This window comes from Strix uralensis, chromosome 12, assembly GCF_047716275.1.
Source record: "Strix uralensis isolate ZFMK-TIS-50842 chromosome 12, bStrUra1, whole genome shotgun sequence".
Taxonomy (NCBI): Eukaryota; Metazoa; Chordata; class Aves; order Strigiformes; family Strigidae; genus Strix; species Strix uralensis.
The window spans coordinates 21,366,209-21,384,956 of record NC_133983.1 but is presented as its reverse complement, the minus strand read 5'-3'; the positions used below and the strand labels follow the sequence as shown (position 1 = coordinate 21,384,956).

At 40.1% G+C, this 18,748-nt stretch overlaps 1 protein-coding gene across 2 annotated transcripts in view; it reads right to left on the bottom strand.

Moving 5' to 3' along the window:
- The window catches only part of KLHL36 (kelch like family member 36), a 100,039-nt gene that overhangs the window by 68,090 nt on the left and 13,201 nt on the right, over window positions 1-18,748 (bottom strand). The window contains exon 2 of one of the 2 annotated variants that reach the window (XM_074881310.1): window positions 14,124-14,217. The exons of the other annotated variant lie outside the window; for it this stretch is intronic. The gene's annotated coding sequence lies outside the window, so the exon portion shown is untranslated. The remainder of the gene's footprint in view (window positions 1-14,123; window positions 14,218-18,748) is intronic. 2 annotated transcript variants of the gene reach the window in all.

Sequence of the window (18,748 nt, the reverse complement as noted above, 5' to 3'; positions counted from 1 at the left end):
TTTCCTATGCCCACTGTGTCTCAAGCATGGATGTAAGGAGGAGGTGTAGATTTTGTTCCTCTGAACAATGATTTCTTCCTGGTAATACACAAAGGCAGAGTGCCTTTTGCTAGATCTATCCGCAGCTTGGGGTTGAATGCATGGTGTGATAGGACCACATGACAAGCTTTGAGGGAGTGGATGGGACAGCCTTCCTTTAAAGCCATCTCCTTCTCTGAAGACAAAAAACATCAAGCAAGCATTCACAGCTGAGTTTTCACTGGATCTTTCTGAAATTCATGGGACTTGTCTGGACTTCCATAGTCTCTAGATCTGGCCCTAAGGGAAAACTTTTTATCTGCAGATATATCAGCACTTCAGCTTTTTTCCTAAGTGTGGTATTTGACATCATTTCAGAGTGACAGAGATGGAAGGAGAGGGTGAGAACAAAATCATAGATAAAAGCAGTGATACAGATAGACACACCTGTAAGGATGAAAGGAAGAAAACAGCTCAGGATGACGAGAACCTCTTTGGCTGTGTCTGACTTTTGATGACAAAGTATATGACCTGGGGTATCGCCACAATGACCAGAAAGAACTCCTCAATCTAAAATCTTGACATTTTCTTTAAATGTCAGACAATTTTCTGTGGCTAAAGCACATTCCAGCATAAACAAAGCCTCACCATATAAGAATATTATTTTTACTGTGAGGCAAATAAATTGAGGTAAGAAGCAAGTGACTCCAATCTCATTAACTATTCTCCCTACTGAAACAAAGAAATTAACTCAACAGTCAGAATCCAGTATAACTGTTAAGCAGGTATTCTTTTATTTGCAGCCCTGGGGATTCTCCACCATAAGAGCTCCCAAGAATTAGCAAGGGACATCAGTTTATAGACACACAGATCATACATATTCATTAGATTTCCTAGAAAGGGGTGTCTTATGATAATGAGTTCCCAGAATTCATTTGCATAATCCAAGCATGCATAGTGAAAATAGGGTGAGGGTCTTCAGTGGTCGGGGGAAGAAGTAAGTAGTCTTCTTCACAGTGTTTGCTAGCTGACCCTCTTTCCAGAGCAGGTACTGTGAAGTAAAGTCCAGGTGTCTCCCTCCTACGTCAGCAAAATCAGTTTCCCTATAATAGCGTCTCTGTGTCTCTTTGTTAGAGCCCCCCTTATCTCATTCTAGGAGTTGCCCAAGTGTCCACTGAAGGCCTTGAGTCTGCTATCAGTGATTTACATAGGGAGCCTACAAGTGTTTCAATCTTACCTAAACAAAGGGACCTAAGGAAACAGCTGAGAAGTCAGGAGTCCTTGAGAAACAAACGAAGCAAAACACAAGCAAAGCTTTGAAAGAAATGAAGCAAAGCACAAGCAAAGCTTTCATACATCACATCACAGTTTTAGTCTTATAATTGTTGGAAATTCATTTGTTTGAGCCCTTTCATTCCCTTTCACTATTACAGTCATCTACTCCAGGGTAGTGCTATAAAGTTTAACAGTGAACATGTGTGTGACATGCTTTCAGCTCAAAGATAAAAGGCTGGAGAAAGACAGTGTCATTGTGGTAGTGGTTATAATCATTAACCATTTAATGATGATGTAGTTCTGAAAATAGTACTGTGAAAGTTTTCTTCTATACCACACTCAACAGCAGCAGTAACACTGGGGGCTTTTGACCGTGTTTTTGTTATATGCTTCAGTATGCACTTCCCATTAAAGAAAGTTTCTCTCCTTTCTCAGTTCCCCTCAGAAACTGTTGCCTATCTCAGGCTGCCTGTGTCATTTCAAGTCTGTGCTTACACAGAAAGGGGCTTTACGCAACATGTATCCTGGGAGACCAAAGGTCTCTATCGCTAAAGCTTCCCAAGACTGCAGCGTGAATGTAGCCCAGAGACAAAAGTGAAAAGGAACAAAAAATGATAATGATAAGAAACAGAGTTCCAGGCAGATTAATTTGCAAGGGGATTTCCTACTTTTCTTTCAGTTGAAGTACAAGGAAATTAAAAAACAATTAACCTGCTTAATTTACTCACATCCTGAAATCAGTAACAAAATCATTTTGGAAGCCAACTGAAAGTGAGTGTATAATCTCTTCTTAATTCTTGTAACTTCTCTGGCAAATATCACAGTGAGCTCTGCTCTGGGTTCAGACACTCACAGAGTGGCTGCAGGAACACAGCACAGTAACTACCAAGTCCTCTCCAAAATCCCAGGAGTGCTTTATTCAAGATATTAAGCTATGGACTGCAATCATTCTTGTGCTTATTGCAAGTGGTTTTAAGTATATAATGTCCTTATTTCAAGGAATCAGTGGCCCCAGCTGGCTCCAGCACTCGTAACTCAAACTTTTGCTAGTGACAGAGAGAAGTAAATGTGATTTAAAAAGATTTTGGGTCAAGTTCATCCATGTTTAATGCATCAGGGAATGATCTGGCCCATTTTGTGCATCTCAATTTGTTTGACTGTTTAAAACAGCAGCTGTGCCTGTATCTGAGCAAAGAACAAGACTTATATAGTCAAACATGTATAATTCATTTATTTTACTGCACTAATGAAAATGCAATGGCTTCATGGCCGTGACCTGACATCAAACAATGTGTTTTTACTGTGAATGGCTGCAGCTCACTTTAAGTGTTACACGGAAAGGAGTGAGAGCAGGAATGTCAGCATGGCTGGGGTGCTGATGAGACTGGATTTTTGCCGACTTCCTCTTGGCAGTGGCTTTGTGCTATTTCCTGTTTCCAGTCCCAGGCCTTCTCCTTTCTGCTCATGGCTCCATCCCCTATGCTCTCTTCTTTCATTCACCGACACTCCACCTTGACACTTTCCGCTGCAGAGCTTTATCATACTCTACTGCCACGTCCTTTAGTAGCAGCAGCTTTTCTCTTCCTCTCCAGCCACCCTCCTACCTCCTGTCCCATCCTTCTTCAAATCTGGGGTTTTGACACTGAATTCCCTTCTGATCCCTTCCTATACACATTTCTTGTTTCTTGTACTTATCCCTGAAATGTTGGTCCCACCTTGCTGTTTTCCTGCGCTTGCCTGAGTGGTGAAGGGAGCCTGCCCCGGGTATGTGCCAGGAGCTCAGGTCATATGGAAGATCTAACAAATCACAGCGTGTGAAAAAGGGCAGGTAAGGGCCAAGCACTGGCGAAGGATGAGGTTTAGTAAAATGTTTTCCATAAAAACACAAAACAGATAGCACAACAGTGACAGTAAGTGCATATTTCACACTCAGAGCAGACTGAAAATAAGATGTGGAAGAAAGTCTAGTAAATTTAGCTAATGTTGATTCAGCTGATGTCCCCAGGGTGATCCACTAGATCTGCCTTATCCTCTGCAGTCTCCTTAAGCCACTGCCTCATCTTGGAATCTTCATAAAAAAAAAAAAAAAACAACACACACAACCCTTCCCACCACCAAAAAAACCCCAAAACCAAACAGGACTTATATGCATGAATGTTTCAGTCTGTGCTCTGTGTACTGGTCTGTGCTGAGCCTTCCTGGAGGACATGCAGTTCAGGAACCACTGGTGTGTTTCAGGTACTGGCTGACCAGCTAGAATCAGGAAAACAAGCTGGAAACGTTCAAATTTTCATTACCAAGTGTTTGGCAGAATTATGAGCATTCATTCTCTCAAGTCAGTGATAAATGCCAAGAAATTCTGAAGTTCTAGGACTGCCTATTAAAGTGCCTACAATGACCGCATCACAGAGGATGTATGTGTGCTAAAATATCTGATTTCATCTAATACATATCTGATATGTATCAATAAAAACGTTTTAAAGTGATGCTATAAAATGTAAATGAAATTTACCAGTTCCTCTCCCACTTTATCCCTACAAAGGGATTTTTAAGTTTATAAACATACCGTAATGTACCCAAGACACGCTGTGTATCCAGTGATACAAAGCTAACTTGGATGAAGCACAGAAAGCCTTTAAGAGTGCTCATAACAGCAACTGCTCATTTAGGATATCAGACCAAGAATAGTATCCATTTGAAACACCAAGAAGAATTTAGGTCAGGAGAACATAATTACTCAAATTGGAGTTTGTCCAGGTTATCTGGATTACAACTGCTAAAAAAAGCAGAATAGGACCATCAGTGAGCACAAGTGATTAGGATCTGTGTTTAGCAAGAGCTTTTAAAGATCCTAATGTGAATTAAGCATCCCATTCCAAACAACTTTTGGTATGAGTTGTGCATCCATTTCGTTAAAATCTCCCCTTTATGCTGTGGCATTCAGCTGCTGCTTTCTGACTAGTCACAGCAGTAAATGTAATCTCTTTCTCCCTAAAGATTAAACGCAAAAAATTACACATCATTGAGGTCTTCCGCATTATATAAATAAGAACAAAAGTACTAAATGATAAACAACTGACAGCTAGTCATCTCTTTTTTTCATTTTGTTTTGGGCTCTAGATGGTCTCAGTCCTGCAAGGAACCTTCAGATTGAACAGGATTAAGGGCTGTCCTTCCTATGAGCCTTAAATTGGTATCTCCAGCTCTAAACCTATTAGAAAGTCAATCAGTTCCCCCAAACCTACTGCAATATACATCTGTAAAGCATAATATATTTCCAAATGTAGGTTAAGAGGGTAAACTGGGTAGCAGACTTTGCACAACAGGTGATTTGGTAGAACATCCTTGTGCACAGTTCATTTCTGTGCTCATGCCAACTCAGTCAGGCTGACCTGCTTTATTATAATCTGTCGCAAACCAACACTTCTCTTTGCCTTCTGTGCACTTAGCTTTCAAAGAAATTAAAAATAACAAGCCTCTCATTCCCAGAACAACAGTTATTGCTAAAGGAAACAGAGGCAGACTTAGGCATGTTCAGGGTTGAATAATTCCTGACAATTTTGCTTTCTGTGCTGGCCTGTCCCTTGCAGACCTATTTGCTGACTCACAAATCCTTCCATGTGGCAGACTGAAAAGACTTTATTATAAATACACTAATAATCTGAGCTCTCACTACTGCTAGCTGCTAAGATCCTGCTTGGGGCACTGGTAATAATGAGTTCTTATATTCCTTTATTTTCCATGAGGGAGAGCTAAACTGAATGGATTTGTTATCAGACATCTGCCCTGTAGGATTCCACAGCTACTTATTCCTACTTCCACGTTCTGGGGAAGGGATGGATTGCCTTGGTTATTTTGCTGGCAGACAGAAAAAAAGCAGCTAATGCTCCCTCCTTTGTCTGTGTGAATTGTGTTATTCAGCAAGAACTGTTGCAGTTATTTATTCTGGAGGGTTGTTGTACTTAACACAAGAGCCAGGGAACACATATCTGTGACTCCACAGCTTGTCAAGAAGCAGAGCAGTCATTTCTCCATGACTTTTAACATGAGCAATGAGAACAGGACTGTACATGCTGCCTTGTGTCCTGGAGACAGACCACAACTTCAGTTCAGGAAGGAGGCTGTGACTGGAGTTTTGCCATAAACAGGGGAAGAGGAACATGCTAAGCCTCTAACCAGCAAAAGTTCATTACCAACTGTTATATCTGCAAGGCTTCGCTGCCCACCCCTCAGCCTTTCTCTGCTCCTTCCAGCTCCTCAACCTAGAGGCTGGCAGAGTAGAATAGCTCCCCCATTCATATTTTTATTCTATGATGCTAATCAAGTAGGCTAATTATATAGATATGCCAGGGTTGACATTGGCAGGAATCATGAAATTAGAACCACATCCCACCTCCTCACACTTCTCTTCTGTTCAGACATGGACTATTATTAATCCCCTAACACCAATTCAGTTTAATTCTGTTCTTACAGTCATGGCAAACACATGTGCAAATTAGACTTTTGCCCTTAATTTGCACATGCACCTGAGTTTTGAACATTACACCTCTATAGATCCCCTTGGGAAAATGGGTCAAAATTCGATGACAAAATATTCTGCTGCTACAAAGGACTGTTTCTGCAAAAACTCTTCCTTTGAGAACATGTTGATTTTCATGTGTTAGCATGTAAAAAAGTCCCCAAAACATGAAATACTTTGATGTGGTTAAATTATTCTGCCTTGGCTTCATACCAAGGAAATATTGTGGGATTTTGTACACATAGTTCTCTTGTGCATTTTCATTCAGAAGTAATTGCTAGATTGCTATGCCCTGCAAGCATTTGCTGTGTTGTATGCTTGAGACAGAGAGGGGGCAATCACTTCTGAACTATTTGTGTTGGAGAGTCTTCATGCTGCACCAGTCATTTCATATGCACTGCAGTTTATTAATTGTCAGAAATATCACTTGAGAGAGTACAGCTGCTCAGACCTGGGATCAAAACAAAAAGGAGATCTTCCCACAGAAGGCACCAAGGGCATTACTGAACCAACCTCTCTATTTAACAAATATATTCATAGAACACAATCATATAAGATTGTATGATTAAATACTGTACATTCTGTTCATTAAAGCTCAATCAGACAATAACAACATGACCCCTCACATCACCTTTACTTTCTTTTAGTATTTAGCAATTCCTCAGATTGTTCCTGTTCACTTTCGGCCATGCTGATCTGCTACTTCTGTTTAAACATAATAATAATAAAACAACAAAGATATCTCTTTTCCTTATATTAAGTAAGAAAGAGACAATCAAAGCCAGATTTGTATGGAAGCTCACTGAAACATGTTCTTTAGAGAATTGAAAAAGTCTTTTTGGCTGAATTTTCCCTATTTCCTGTTTTAACTGCTGTGATCCAGGAAATCCCCCCACTCATATAGCTGGTTCCCCTTTCAGCCAAAGGATGCAAGTGCAAATGTGTTTTTCTGTAAGTTGTGCACACCACATCCATTTGTGTAAGATCTTGGATGGACTTGGAGGGAGTTGTTCCAGCAAATGGTCAGAATCAGCTGAGATAAATCAGGGAAATTCAGGTTCATACCTATAAAGGTCCTCCAGTTTCTGTCAATTGATAATCTTGTAGATTCTAGGCAAGTAGCAGAAGGGTGAATTGTGTAATCATGGAGCCACTGATAACATCCAATGTGACTCAGAGCAAATAAAGAAGTTTCTCTCAGAAGCTGAGAAAATATTAGTTGTGTAGGAATTCCTTCTGTCCTCCAAGGGCAAGGACATGAAGGTCAGCTGGTTGAGCAGAATTGCTTTTCACATTTCAGTTTGGCAGAAGATGGTTCTGAAGTTCATTCAGCATATAGAGAATAAAATATGTAGAGAGATTTCCTGCCACCCCCCCCCCCCCCCTCTATTCTGCTACAGTGTAGGCAAGCAAAGGAATTCCTCAAATCTCCTGTTCATCACAAAGCTCATCCGATGGACGGAGCTTTGTGTAAATATGTTATTTGCATAAGTAGGATAAGGATAGAAAAATTAAAGGTGTGATTATGCCACTGTAAAGAGATATCCAAAGATGGGAGCAAGCAAGCAGCTAGAGACACAAAACCATCACAGTCCAAGAGGTAGCCAGCTAAATTCCCACCCACAGAAGCTCACAGTACTCTTCTAAGCTGAGGCTAAAGGTGTGCATGTAGTTAATGAGCAATTGTTTCTGCAATCAAGTCAGTAACTTTTTGGAGCAGGGTGTAAGGAATAGATGAGGCAATAATCTCTTACACCACTCCTACAAGATTTAACAGAGCTCATCTCCCAGGGCCCTAAAATTTTGGCACACAGAAAATGCACCAAAGCTTTTATGGGTGTAGTAAGGGAGAGTCTTTCCAAACAGAGCAGTGCAAGACCAGCAGTTACTGACCTCCCCCTACCAAGATATTCTGGAACTGAAAAGAGTCACTGGACTGGGTGATTTCATTGCAAGGATCCTCCTGATCTGAGTAACTGGAAAACAAACACCTGATATTCCCACCGACTCCAAGAGCAGCTGCATTTGCTCAGCCTCAGCAAACCAGGGAACAAAGGGCTCCAAGTACACAAAAGGTCCATGATAAAGCTGCTATAGGCCCATCTGCTCAGAAGTGATTTCTGTGATGGAGAAAATAAGAAAGAGGGAGAGAAAGAAAAGCCCTTAAAGTGTGAGCCTTTTTGGGTTTTAGCATGAATCCTTTACAGTTTGTGACTGGGGTTGCCATAGCAATCCTGAGCCTTTCTGAATAAAGGTAGATCTGAAGCAACATACAAGTAGGCAGTGTTTGTGCCCTCTCTGGTGTCTGCACACATTCAGAGCAGCCCTCCCGTAGCTGTCCAGGCACCTGCAACTGCCTAAAATATCACCAAGCAGATGCTTGAATCACAGACTTTGGGTAAAGATTAGTACAATTAATTAGCACAACGAAAAAGTGCCTTTTAAATACAAATTCTTACTTCAAAGCCTGTTCCCAAGGCATGATAAGCCACCTTCTTTCTTTGGAGAGGGACAGGCAATAGAGGTTGCTGGGCACTGGCAAAGCTGGGCTTTTAGAGCAGGTTTTCAGGGTCTCATGGAGTGGTCTGGCTGGGGAGATTCAGGGCACAGAAAACCTGGGATCGAGACACTTGCACAGTGAAATCACTGAAAGTCTGAAGCTACCTTCAGAGAGCAGGACTGAATCCTGGATGGGGGAAAAAAAAAAATAGATACTAAACTGCCCCTCCTGCCCCACAACACACCAAAGTTTTTCTGCAATACAGAACAACCAGCACCCACTTGCTTGGTAGAGCACACTTGGAATCCCAAAGGGGACCTTTAGCTCCCAGGATAGATGGAAGGTGAGCACATAATCCTTCACCCAGTTTCTCTGGGGCCATATACAAAAGACAGCCTGTAGCTCTGCACTGTTATAAAGGAGGTAAAGATCCCATAACAACTTTTATTCTGCAACTTTCAAACAAACTCTTACAGCAGGGAGAAGGAGGGCATGGGAGGCGGGTGTAAAACCACAGCCATGACACATCTCTCTCCAGGGTATTTGTGTTTTGCTCACATTTCTTGGCTCCTGGTTTTATTGTTATTTGTAGAGGAGCTGAAGCCAACACTTCTGCAAGTCTTTCTGATCACTAGAGAAGGCACTAGCAGCTACAGTTCCAGCTCAGAACCAAAGAGAAGCAGCTGTATGTTAAACCAAAAATAGAAAAGGTCAAATCAGCCAGCTCCACAGAGCTGTGAGGCCCACTGGCATTAAGAGGAAAGATTTGCAAGGTTGCTGGTATAGACCTGTTCTTCTTGGGCATCTTCTTTAATAGACTGAGACCTGGCATTTGTTAACACAGCCTTGTATGTCCCAGGGGTTACCCCCTCTCTAAGAAAAGCTGAGCACTGAGATAAGATGCAGGAAGTAGCCAGGTTACCCCAGCATCTTTGGAGAACTTTGCAATGCAGCAGCTTTTGGTGCAGAAGTTAGTGTTAATGGGCCAGGGTGGCAAACTCATTGACTTGTTTCTTCTCAGGTAGGGTTTCTGCACCTGACAGTCTGGTTTATGTGGGTGTTCTCAACTCATTGCTATTTGGAAAGGTTTTCCAGAGAACACATTTCTGAAGAACTCCTGGGAGTTTAGTGAGATTGCAGTAATAGTTACACAGTGGGTAACACAGCAAGAACAAGCTAAATGTGATCTAGAACCATCTCTTCCATTGTGCCAGAAGAAGCATCTGTCTGGATAAGCTAAGTGAAGGAAGAGAGGAGGCTATATGGGAGGGGGGGACAAAACAAAGTTTTTTAAGTAGTAAATTTTCAGCCTAATCAGTTCCACAGTTCAGGACACTGGATGGTCAGAGCACTGCATAAGCTGGCATTGCCGCTAAGACAAAAACACATGTCAAACTTCCTCTCTGGCCCTTGCCTAGTTACTAGATCTTTGACCCATCACAAGTCATGACAGGCCTCCTGGAGAGTGAAATCCACAGCCCTTCTTTAAGCTTTGGTACTTAATTTGTATAAGATTATACAAGATCTACTTCCGGGATATGAATGTTAAAGAAGCAAATTATGATTGCTGTGAAAACTCACAGTGCAACCGGGACTGGCTTTTGTCTTTCTTCACCAAGTACTTGGGAGGTAACGTTCTCAGTGACAATGTCAGAACTTTTCACGATGCTAGGAAGGGGAAAGAGTTTGCCTCTATTAGCCAAAAAACTCTGCAGTAACCTTGATTGAGAGATCAGCATAGTGTGGCCATTCAGGAGAAGCTGGAAGACAGTGAGGCTGAGTACTAGAACTTCTAACACTTGAGACAATGTTGATCCTTTATGTGGATCACAGAATGTGTTTTCTTCTACAGACTTACATGTGTTTTTATTCTGTTGCCATAGAGTTCACCTACTTTTGACTCAAAAGCCAAATAGCCTGTGTTGTTAAACCTCCAGCTACAAGAAGAACAGCTTTTTTAACCAAGCTCTTGTTTAATGTTAACTCTGGTATAGTGGCTTTTTAATAACCCCCTGGATTCAGTATGCTTCGTGTGGCTGCATACTCTGAAAGGGCAGTTATTGTGCACATTATATGGGTACTGCATTAAACATCTGCTGTGTGAAATCAGCAAACTCTCCAGCTGAGCAAATTACTGGGTGTTGTTGGGACTGTGCTTGGTGCTGTGGTCATTTACTTGACTAGAAAAAAATCCACCTCTCATGTGAGCCTTAACAAGGGACTCCTGTGAGTGCCAGCTGTCAAGATGGGAAAAGACTGTAATTGGAGTGATTAAAAGCTCACAATGGCAACAGACATGCTTCTCCATTTAAGGTGGAGTGAAACTGTCTTATAATAGTGACATGGCTGCTCTTGTAAAGCCTGCAAAATTGTATGTCATCTTTGCACCAGTATTTTTAATTCTGCAAAGCTGACCCCCACGAGTTGACATCTACATAAACACCTTCAATAAATACTGGGGAACTGAAGCATAAAGGGGTCTGCTAACCTCCAAGCTGTACTATGAATCTGTGTTTTAAAAATATCCTACACTGATATATTATTACAATAGTGGCAATTTTGGTACCTAATGAGCAAGGTAAACACAGGAGGGCTCTTATTATTACAAACAGTGTAGGAGCAGTGGTCTGGGAAGGAGAAACTTCCACATGTATTTGATAAGACTCAGTAAGATCTCAGAGGTAAGGATCCAGAATCTCAGTAGAAATTAGTGCCACTCAAAGCACTGGAATTACGGTTGACTTGAATTGACTACATCAGTGGGCTTTTGCAATTCAATCTGCCTCTTTGTCCCTCAAAGAGTGCTGCAGTGTCAGTGTGCAGAATATCTGAATATTATCTAGAGTTTCTGGTAAATAGTTTCACCTGTCCCAAGCAAAAAGGAGACCTTGAGGAAAACCAAACAGTGTTGTTCTCCATCTCTGAATGCCTTCTCTCCACATACATTTCATGCTGGATAAAAATAGCTTTAAACCCTGGGTTAGGTAAGCTTCTTATATTTGAAAAAACCTGTTTCAGGTGGACAAAGGAGGCACAACTGAGACACCATAAAGAGACCTTTGGTTTCAGTGTCTGCAACTTGAAATGCCATTCTGGTATCATTTTATGTGTCCAAGAGGGAACAAACTAACATTGAGACACTGATTGCAAATAGCAGAGTAAGCATGAATTCAGAGATGTGTGGAAACAGGGTGTGGCTGTCTAGTTCTCCTTCCTACATTTCTCTCTCAAGATCAGACTAAGTTCCCTTTCAAGACTAACTGGAAGCTGTGTGAAAAGTTACTCACAGGGAAAAGACAAAAAATCTATTCTGCATATCTCAGCAATACATCTGGAAAAGATAGTAAACTTACAAGTCGGTCAAGATCTTGGCTACAGAAGAATCATCCGCAATCAGGCCATTTCCATAGCTTATAATTGAAACTCTTACAAATACTGAAGTATTTCTAGAGCCACACACTTTGCTTATTTCTGCTGTAATTATTTCAGAAAATAGTTCACAGGAAAGTTGAGGAAAATCAGAGAACAGGATATAAGATTGCTTGGTACATTTTTAAACAGTAATGCATGAAGCACTAGAGATCTGTAGATTGAACGGACTGAGAAGGGAACAAAGAACAGCAAACCCATTGTCTTGCTAAATTTATTAATCAAGGGTCCATGAACAAAAAAGGGTGAGAGAAAAAAAAAAAAGAGCTAAGCAAGATCTTCAGAGACCTGATTCTTTTGCTCAGTTCTATTAGGCTCCTAGCTGGCTACAACATTTCAGACAAGCTTGTTTGCTTCAGTATGTCTCAGTTTCCTCCCAAACACACCCCTCCACCCCCAAATGACCCACCAAAAGTCAGAAGACTAATCATCTCTTGCAGTTACTCACACTAAGATCACCTTGGAGAATTATGCCCCAAGTCCTGGAAATTGTTCTTTGCAAGACTAGGAACTAAAGCATTCTCATTATTTCTTATTATTACTATTCCCCTAAGAACCCTTTTGACCAAAACCAAGGTAGAAGCAGGACAGGTAGCTAGCTGATGGAGGGGACTCATAACCATCCTAGAGTACACCTTTCGCACATCTGAATCAGGGCCTTTTGGGATGGCATCCAGCTTAAATGTGGAGAACTCTGTTGGATCCCACACCACACCCACTTAATTCTAGGTACTACAGCTTGCAGAGGCCATGCTCCACCACTGGCCATGAATAGATCAAAGTCTAGAAAGGAGAAAAGTTGGAAATAGTAGCCAGAATTACTTCTACCTTTTTCCAGTTTTTAATGTATGGAACAAGCGAAAGTATTTCACATTAGCAGGTAAAATCTTTAAAATATAGATGTGTAGGAAACAAAGAGCAGATGCTGTATAAAGACATGAGAATGAGACAGAGGAGTTCTTAGTGGACAAAGAAAGAACTTAGTGCAGAAACTGGTCTCAAAGGACTGCAGAAGGGAATCTGCCCCAAAACCAGGGTTTTATGAACTTTCAAGATACAGCTTCCTTTGAGGGAGCAAGTCTGTGTTAGCAGTACCAAAGAAATCCCAAGTCAGATCCATAACCCACTCAGTCCAGAACTCAACGAGTATTCCAGTGCAACAGTCCAAACTGACAGTCCCTTACCAAACTTAAAGCAAAAGTCAGTGCACAATAAATTCACACAATCTATTTCTGAGAAGAGATGCTCCAAGACCCTCTCTCCCAGCATCACATGCACTTGGCATTGTTACAAATAGAGTCACAGCCCAAAAGAGCAGGAAGCTACATGAAAATAAGGTGGGTGGACAGAGCTTACATGTACTCTCTTCACAAAACAGAAATTGCTTCTCTAGATAGAGGTGCACCTTCCTAGCAAACAACCCTTCTTGGATTGATCTCGGGGTTGTGGCTTCCTTTTTGTAAGCGACTGTCCTCTTGGTCAGACTTTAACACAGCTTCCAGAAGACCTGCAATATTTTTAACCTGTTCAGTACTAAGAGCCCAGTTAACATCACAAACATGTCCCTTAGACTGGATTTGTGTGGCTAAAGACTTCACATCATGTCACCAGCTCATGGTAATATGACCCTTTTCTTCCTCATAGGTGCCCAAGAGGCCACAATATGAACCTGTTAGGAGACTGATCTGGCTTTTAAAATCAGATGATTAAGATGGATCAGTTCCCTGATCCACTTTGCTGTATAATAAATTCCTCTGACAAAACTGAGGGTAGGACAAAAGCAGGAACAAGTGACAATGGAGGAAAAAACTGGAAGGGCAGGAATACAGTAAACCATCATTACCACTGAATAAATTCATTCAAATCATAAAATCACTACAGAAATCATATTACTGTGCCTTAGGTAGATTTAGGTAATAATACTGATAATAAGTAGTTGTGGAAAAGTGCTTGTGCCCTCAGTCTCAGAAGACTTCAGCTTGAGAAACCCCCACTTGAGAGCTACTGAATGCTTTGAACCAGAACAAGCACATGCAGCCATTCTTTCTGAACATGACAGTGTTTAAAACAGCTTAACATACATAAAAGCCCCTTAACTTAGATTTTTTACATCCCAGCCTCATGTACAAGATGCACGTTAGCTCTGAAAACTCTCAGGTAGGGATTTCAGAGTACCATGTTTTTAATTCCTCCTCTTTCTCCTAAAGAGTTTAATGAGGAAATATCTCAGAAATCCTGGAAAAGGACAGGCCTCCTGTGCCTATTCAGTAATGAGTCATGGGCCAAGCTTGCTAGTTTGTTAGTACATGGAGAGGGATTTCTGCTCCTGTCATGCAGCCCAAGAGTAGATAATAAGGAATTATGGCTAATTTAACAACATACCTGAATAAGCCAGAAGTAAGCAATGCAAAACTGTAGATATGCTTTGAATTTTCTTGAGAACTTTCATGGGAGATTTTGCTGGCACAGAAGAATCCTTTGAAGAAAAGGAAAAAAATGTACAAGTCACTTAAAAATCTCTCCTTTTAAACAAAGAACTGAATTACCCACTCTAGTGGGGACAGGTATTAGGCTGAAAACCATAACTCTACTGCTTCAGTGTGTTAGTGTCTTGGAAGGTAATTTATTCCTGTTGTTCAGGCATGCTGGCAATGTCTAGAGAGCAGGGAAGCTGCCCATGCAATGCTTTACAGGACCTAAAACTGGAAGGAAGGGAAGTATGACATTACTAAAGAAGGAGAGGAAAAAAAAAATAAAAAAGAAATTGCACTTCCAGTCTTCATTTCTTTCAAAACATAGATGCACATTCAGTAGGATTACAACAGCTTTATAAAATAGATAGGACATGCCTCTTCCCTACAAAAATCAGCAATGATACTGAGCAAGTGAAGCCAGCTGAAGATTGTGAAAGTATTCAGCACATCATCACATAGCCAGTGACAAGCTGTACCTTTACTTGAGACAATGGCTTCTCAGCATGTTGCTTTGGGGATGCCAGCCTGCCTAGAACTGATAGAGTAGTGTACCAGCTCTGTACAACACAGACATGCCTACAATTACTAAAATACACCACCTGCTTGGGAAAACCAAAGAGTTTAAAGACACCTGTGTCAAGGGGAAAAAGAGGGAATGTACAGTCAGAGCATGATTCTTGGGCTTAATGCAAGAATTACTAGGTGAAACTTTGTGGCCCCCATTATGTAAGAGGCAGGTTAAAGCATTATAATGAACTCATTGGCCTAGAAAAATGAACATACTGCAAGGTAAATGAGGAAATAGACTGCTGAAAAAACACAAAAAAAGAGCACTAAATAGATTGAACAGCTATCACATTCAAGGTAATGCAAACAAATGATGCAGGCAGTGTTTCCACACACTACATTGATGCTTTCCTGAAAACAAAACAATTAAGTTCTCTCACTCAGACTAAACAGGACACAAGATCTGGTTTGGACTTGAGCTGCATAACATGCACAATGGAAAGATCATACTGGTGAATACATTTTGTACCAATTTCAAACCCTCAGTGTAAGACATAGATTGCTCATCTAATTTTTTTAGCAATTTCTTTTCTCACATATTAACAGATCTTTCATATAAGCTTTTAAACATTGCTCTCAGTGGGAATTTCACCTTCAAAAGCACATGGCACCAGGTCTTTAAGAATTAGTAGAACGATGTCTGCACGCTATGGCAATAAAAAGGCAGCCAAACAAAAGGCTAGGAAGCAGAAAATTTAGCACAGGAAAACATGGACTGAACAAGAAGTTCCTAGAAAAAGTATTTGATACGCCATCATTTAACATTTAAATCATCAGCCTTTCTATTTATTTCTAATGCATATCATAATACAGAAAACATTTCTACTTTTTCCTCCCCACTAACAATTGCAGGTGATGGTTCTCAGCTTTGAAAATTTTATCTGCAAAATTGTCACATATCTGCTTTCTTTTTACACAAGTGTTTTACTAGAGATAGTCAGAGAAAGCTAGTTTCCAACCTTGATTTTCACCTTTTGCATTTAAATGTATAACTAAGAACATGCCAGGTATTAGCTAGTTCTAGAAGCTATCCAGTCAAGAAATCTAAATACTGCAGTATTTGAGAAACTGCCACACCATCAGTTTATACATGCCTTACTCCCAACGAGGGCAGCCTACTAGCAACCTGGGATTTATTTATTCCCAAAATTTATGAATAATTTCTAACAACAAATCCATCAGAGAATTTTGCAATTTGTCAGCAAACAAAGAAAGTGGTAGAATTTCTCAGATAAATTAGTTTTAATGAATTATTCACCAAAGCTTCCTGTATAACAAAGTATAGAGCAATTCTACGTTGATAGACAGATCTAGGATAACAATCTAACAGATATTTTTTATCTTTTGTTTCTACAAAATGACAAAGGCTAGAATCATATGCATATCCTTCACCACTGCCTTTAGCACTACTATGACCCAAAGTAGATTTAACATAGAGCATATGATGGAATATTTACTCACATAGCATTACCTCACAAGTTTTTACTTTTTTTCTAATAGAGCAAAAAGGGATTCTCACAAATATAAAGACAAATTACAACAAAATACCTCTAAAATCTTTAAAAGATGTTGTCACAGACTAGTTTGTGAGAGAGTATTCCTTCTAGCAGCCTTACCCCAGGGCCTATTCAAAGACAATCAATCACTTTCTACCCTCATCCTCATCATTTCCTTTTAAGCAATAGCTGGAAATAGCCCCATCTGCTTTAAAAATCAAAGAGCAGCAGCTGGCGATCAGTCCTCTTTATAGAAGCCTGTGAGACTTAAGGATATTGTCCTGAGCAACTCAGTCAATATTAATTATAACCTAGATGGAATTAATTAGAGGCTATCTTTATTTCATCTCCATTGTTATGCAGACAATTGTTTAGCTACTCCTCACATGACTTAGTAATTACAGTAAGATGAAACCACTTAAAATGAAATGTCCTGAATAGGCTTTGATTTAGATTTATAAGAACGTTTGTGAAGGTGGGGGAGAAAGAATGCTGTTTGTTAAATATATAGTAGATCTACACACACAAAGATTTGTCAGTTCTTGTTATCACTCAGTTGTGACATCAAAACAGAAAAGTTACTTCAGAACAATACATTTCAGCAAATGTACATGAGAAAACCAAACAGCAGGTTATATAGTTGGGAGAACATAGGCCCATAAATACATGAGTGGTATAAATGACAAGGACTTTGATACAACTCAAATCATTCATATGGCTGAGGACTCTGTATATCTGTTCTGAAATTAATCCATCAACACAGCAAAAAAAAAAAAGAAGATTGCATTTATCCAGTGTATAAATATACACAGCTATAGGGGCATGCTCGAGTGTGTAGATATGTGCTTATAACATATATATTTATTTTACAGATACATTCACATATGTGTGCTAACTGGATAGCATGGGGTTATTTTCTGCCAGTAGGCATTCATTTGTTATTTATTAGGTGTTTTTATAACATGATGATCAGATGTTAAAATACTTTGCAGCTGGAGATGAGAAAGATGCTGGTAATTTGCCAGATTTAGTGAGAAGATGTCTTAAATTAGAGGAAAATCCAGTCTTATATTCAGAAGTGGCTTTTTTTGTTGTTAATTAAAAAGAAAAAAAAAGCTAGGAGCAAGTTATCACAGAGAAACTTTGATGGAATTCTGTTGTAAAATTTAGAAGACTTTAGATTCAGGAAACCTTCCTCTTATATTTGAAGGTGTAAGAAACCTCCTGAAATCTGTCACATGTGAAGAACTAATAGTTTTATCTTGCACTGTGGGAGTGACTTGCTCTAGGCACTTTAATACCAGTCCAGATCAAATGGCTCTAATCAGCATTTCCACAACCTACTATCAAGGCAGGCATGTGCCTACTAGTGATGCAGACGCTTCCCAGACATGGGTTCTGTGGATTTCAGAGACAGCTACAAGGAAAGAGTCTCATCAGGACTGAAAAGTGGCAGTTTTCTATTTGGTTAGTAAACACTGCTCTCGTTACTAACATCTTTGATCAGATTACAGGGATCAGATTCTCTAATTTGATAATATAAAAAACATTTGAGAACAGCAAAAAAAAACCCCTTGCATTTAAGAGAGATGAAAACCCACCCATCTAGTCATAATCTATTGAAGTGACTTCCCCCTGTAACACAGAAAAGCTAAACTGTTCTAAAATAATTTGGAACTAATAATGTCTCTTGCACATGGGCTTGTGGGAGGCTAAATGTGAGATGACTCTCCCAATGGACACAAGTGCTTCATGCTTTCAGGGGTAATAAAGAAAGTATTCCTTGTTGTAACTGGCAAATGCATGCTTGGCACTCCTGGGAATTAAGCTAAACTGAGTCTATAGCACAAAAGTGAAGGTGGAGCTGAATGCTTAATTTATGTGGTGCCTGCTACTAGGAAGACCCAGAGGCCCTAGGTCATGAAGACACTATTTTTAGAGAGTGAAATCCTATGAAATTATCATGAGTTTCAGATGTATAATACATGAGGAGGCAGGGAAGTCCAGGCTCAATCTGGCTTTTCTTACACACAGTGGTTCATGTCCAAATTTTTGCCTCATCAGTTACATGGCAACCTCAAGGGAAGGAAGGAAACAACAAAGAAAATTGCTTCTTCGTGATAGCAAGAAACTGTTCTAAGTGGTCAGCTTTCTCCTTTCTGAAAAACTCACACACAGGAGTAACATGTTCAGAAAGTGAAAAATCAGCTAGTTTTTGGGACAGGTTATAGTTACAGGTGGAGGCATTTCAGTGGGAGCCCTCCAAGGCATTCTAGATTAATCCAAAACTTTTCTAAGAGCAATTCAAGTTAAAATGGACTCTCTGCACCTGTGTAGCCATCTCTGGTACTATACTACTGATTTTCACATGGATGTGCAGAGTTATACATAATATTATGACTTCATGCACTAAATGTTGCCGGTTATACAAGACAAACACAAAATGTTCAGAAAACTATTAAACTGGAAA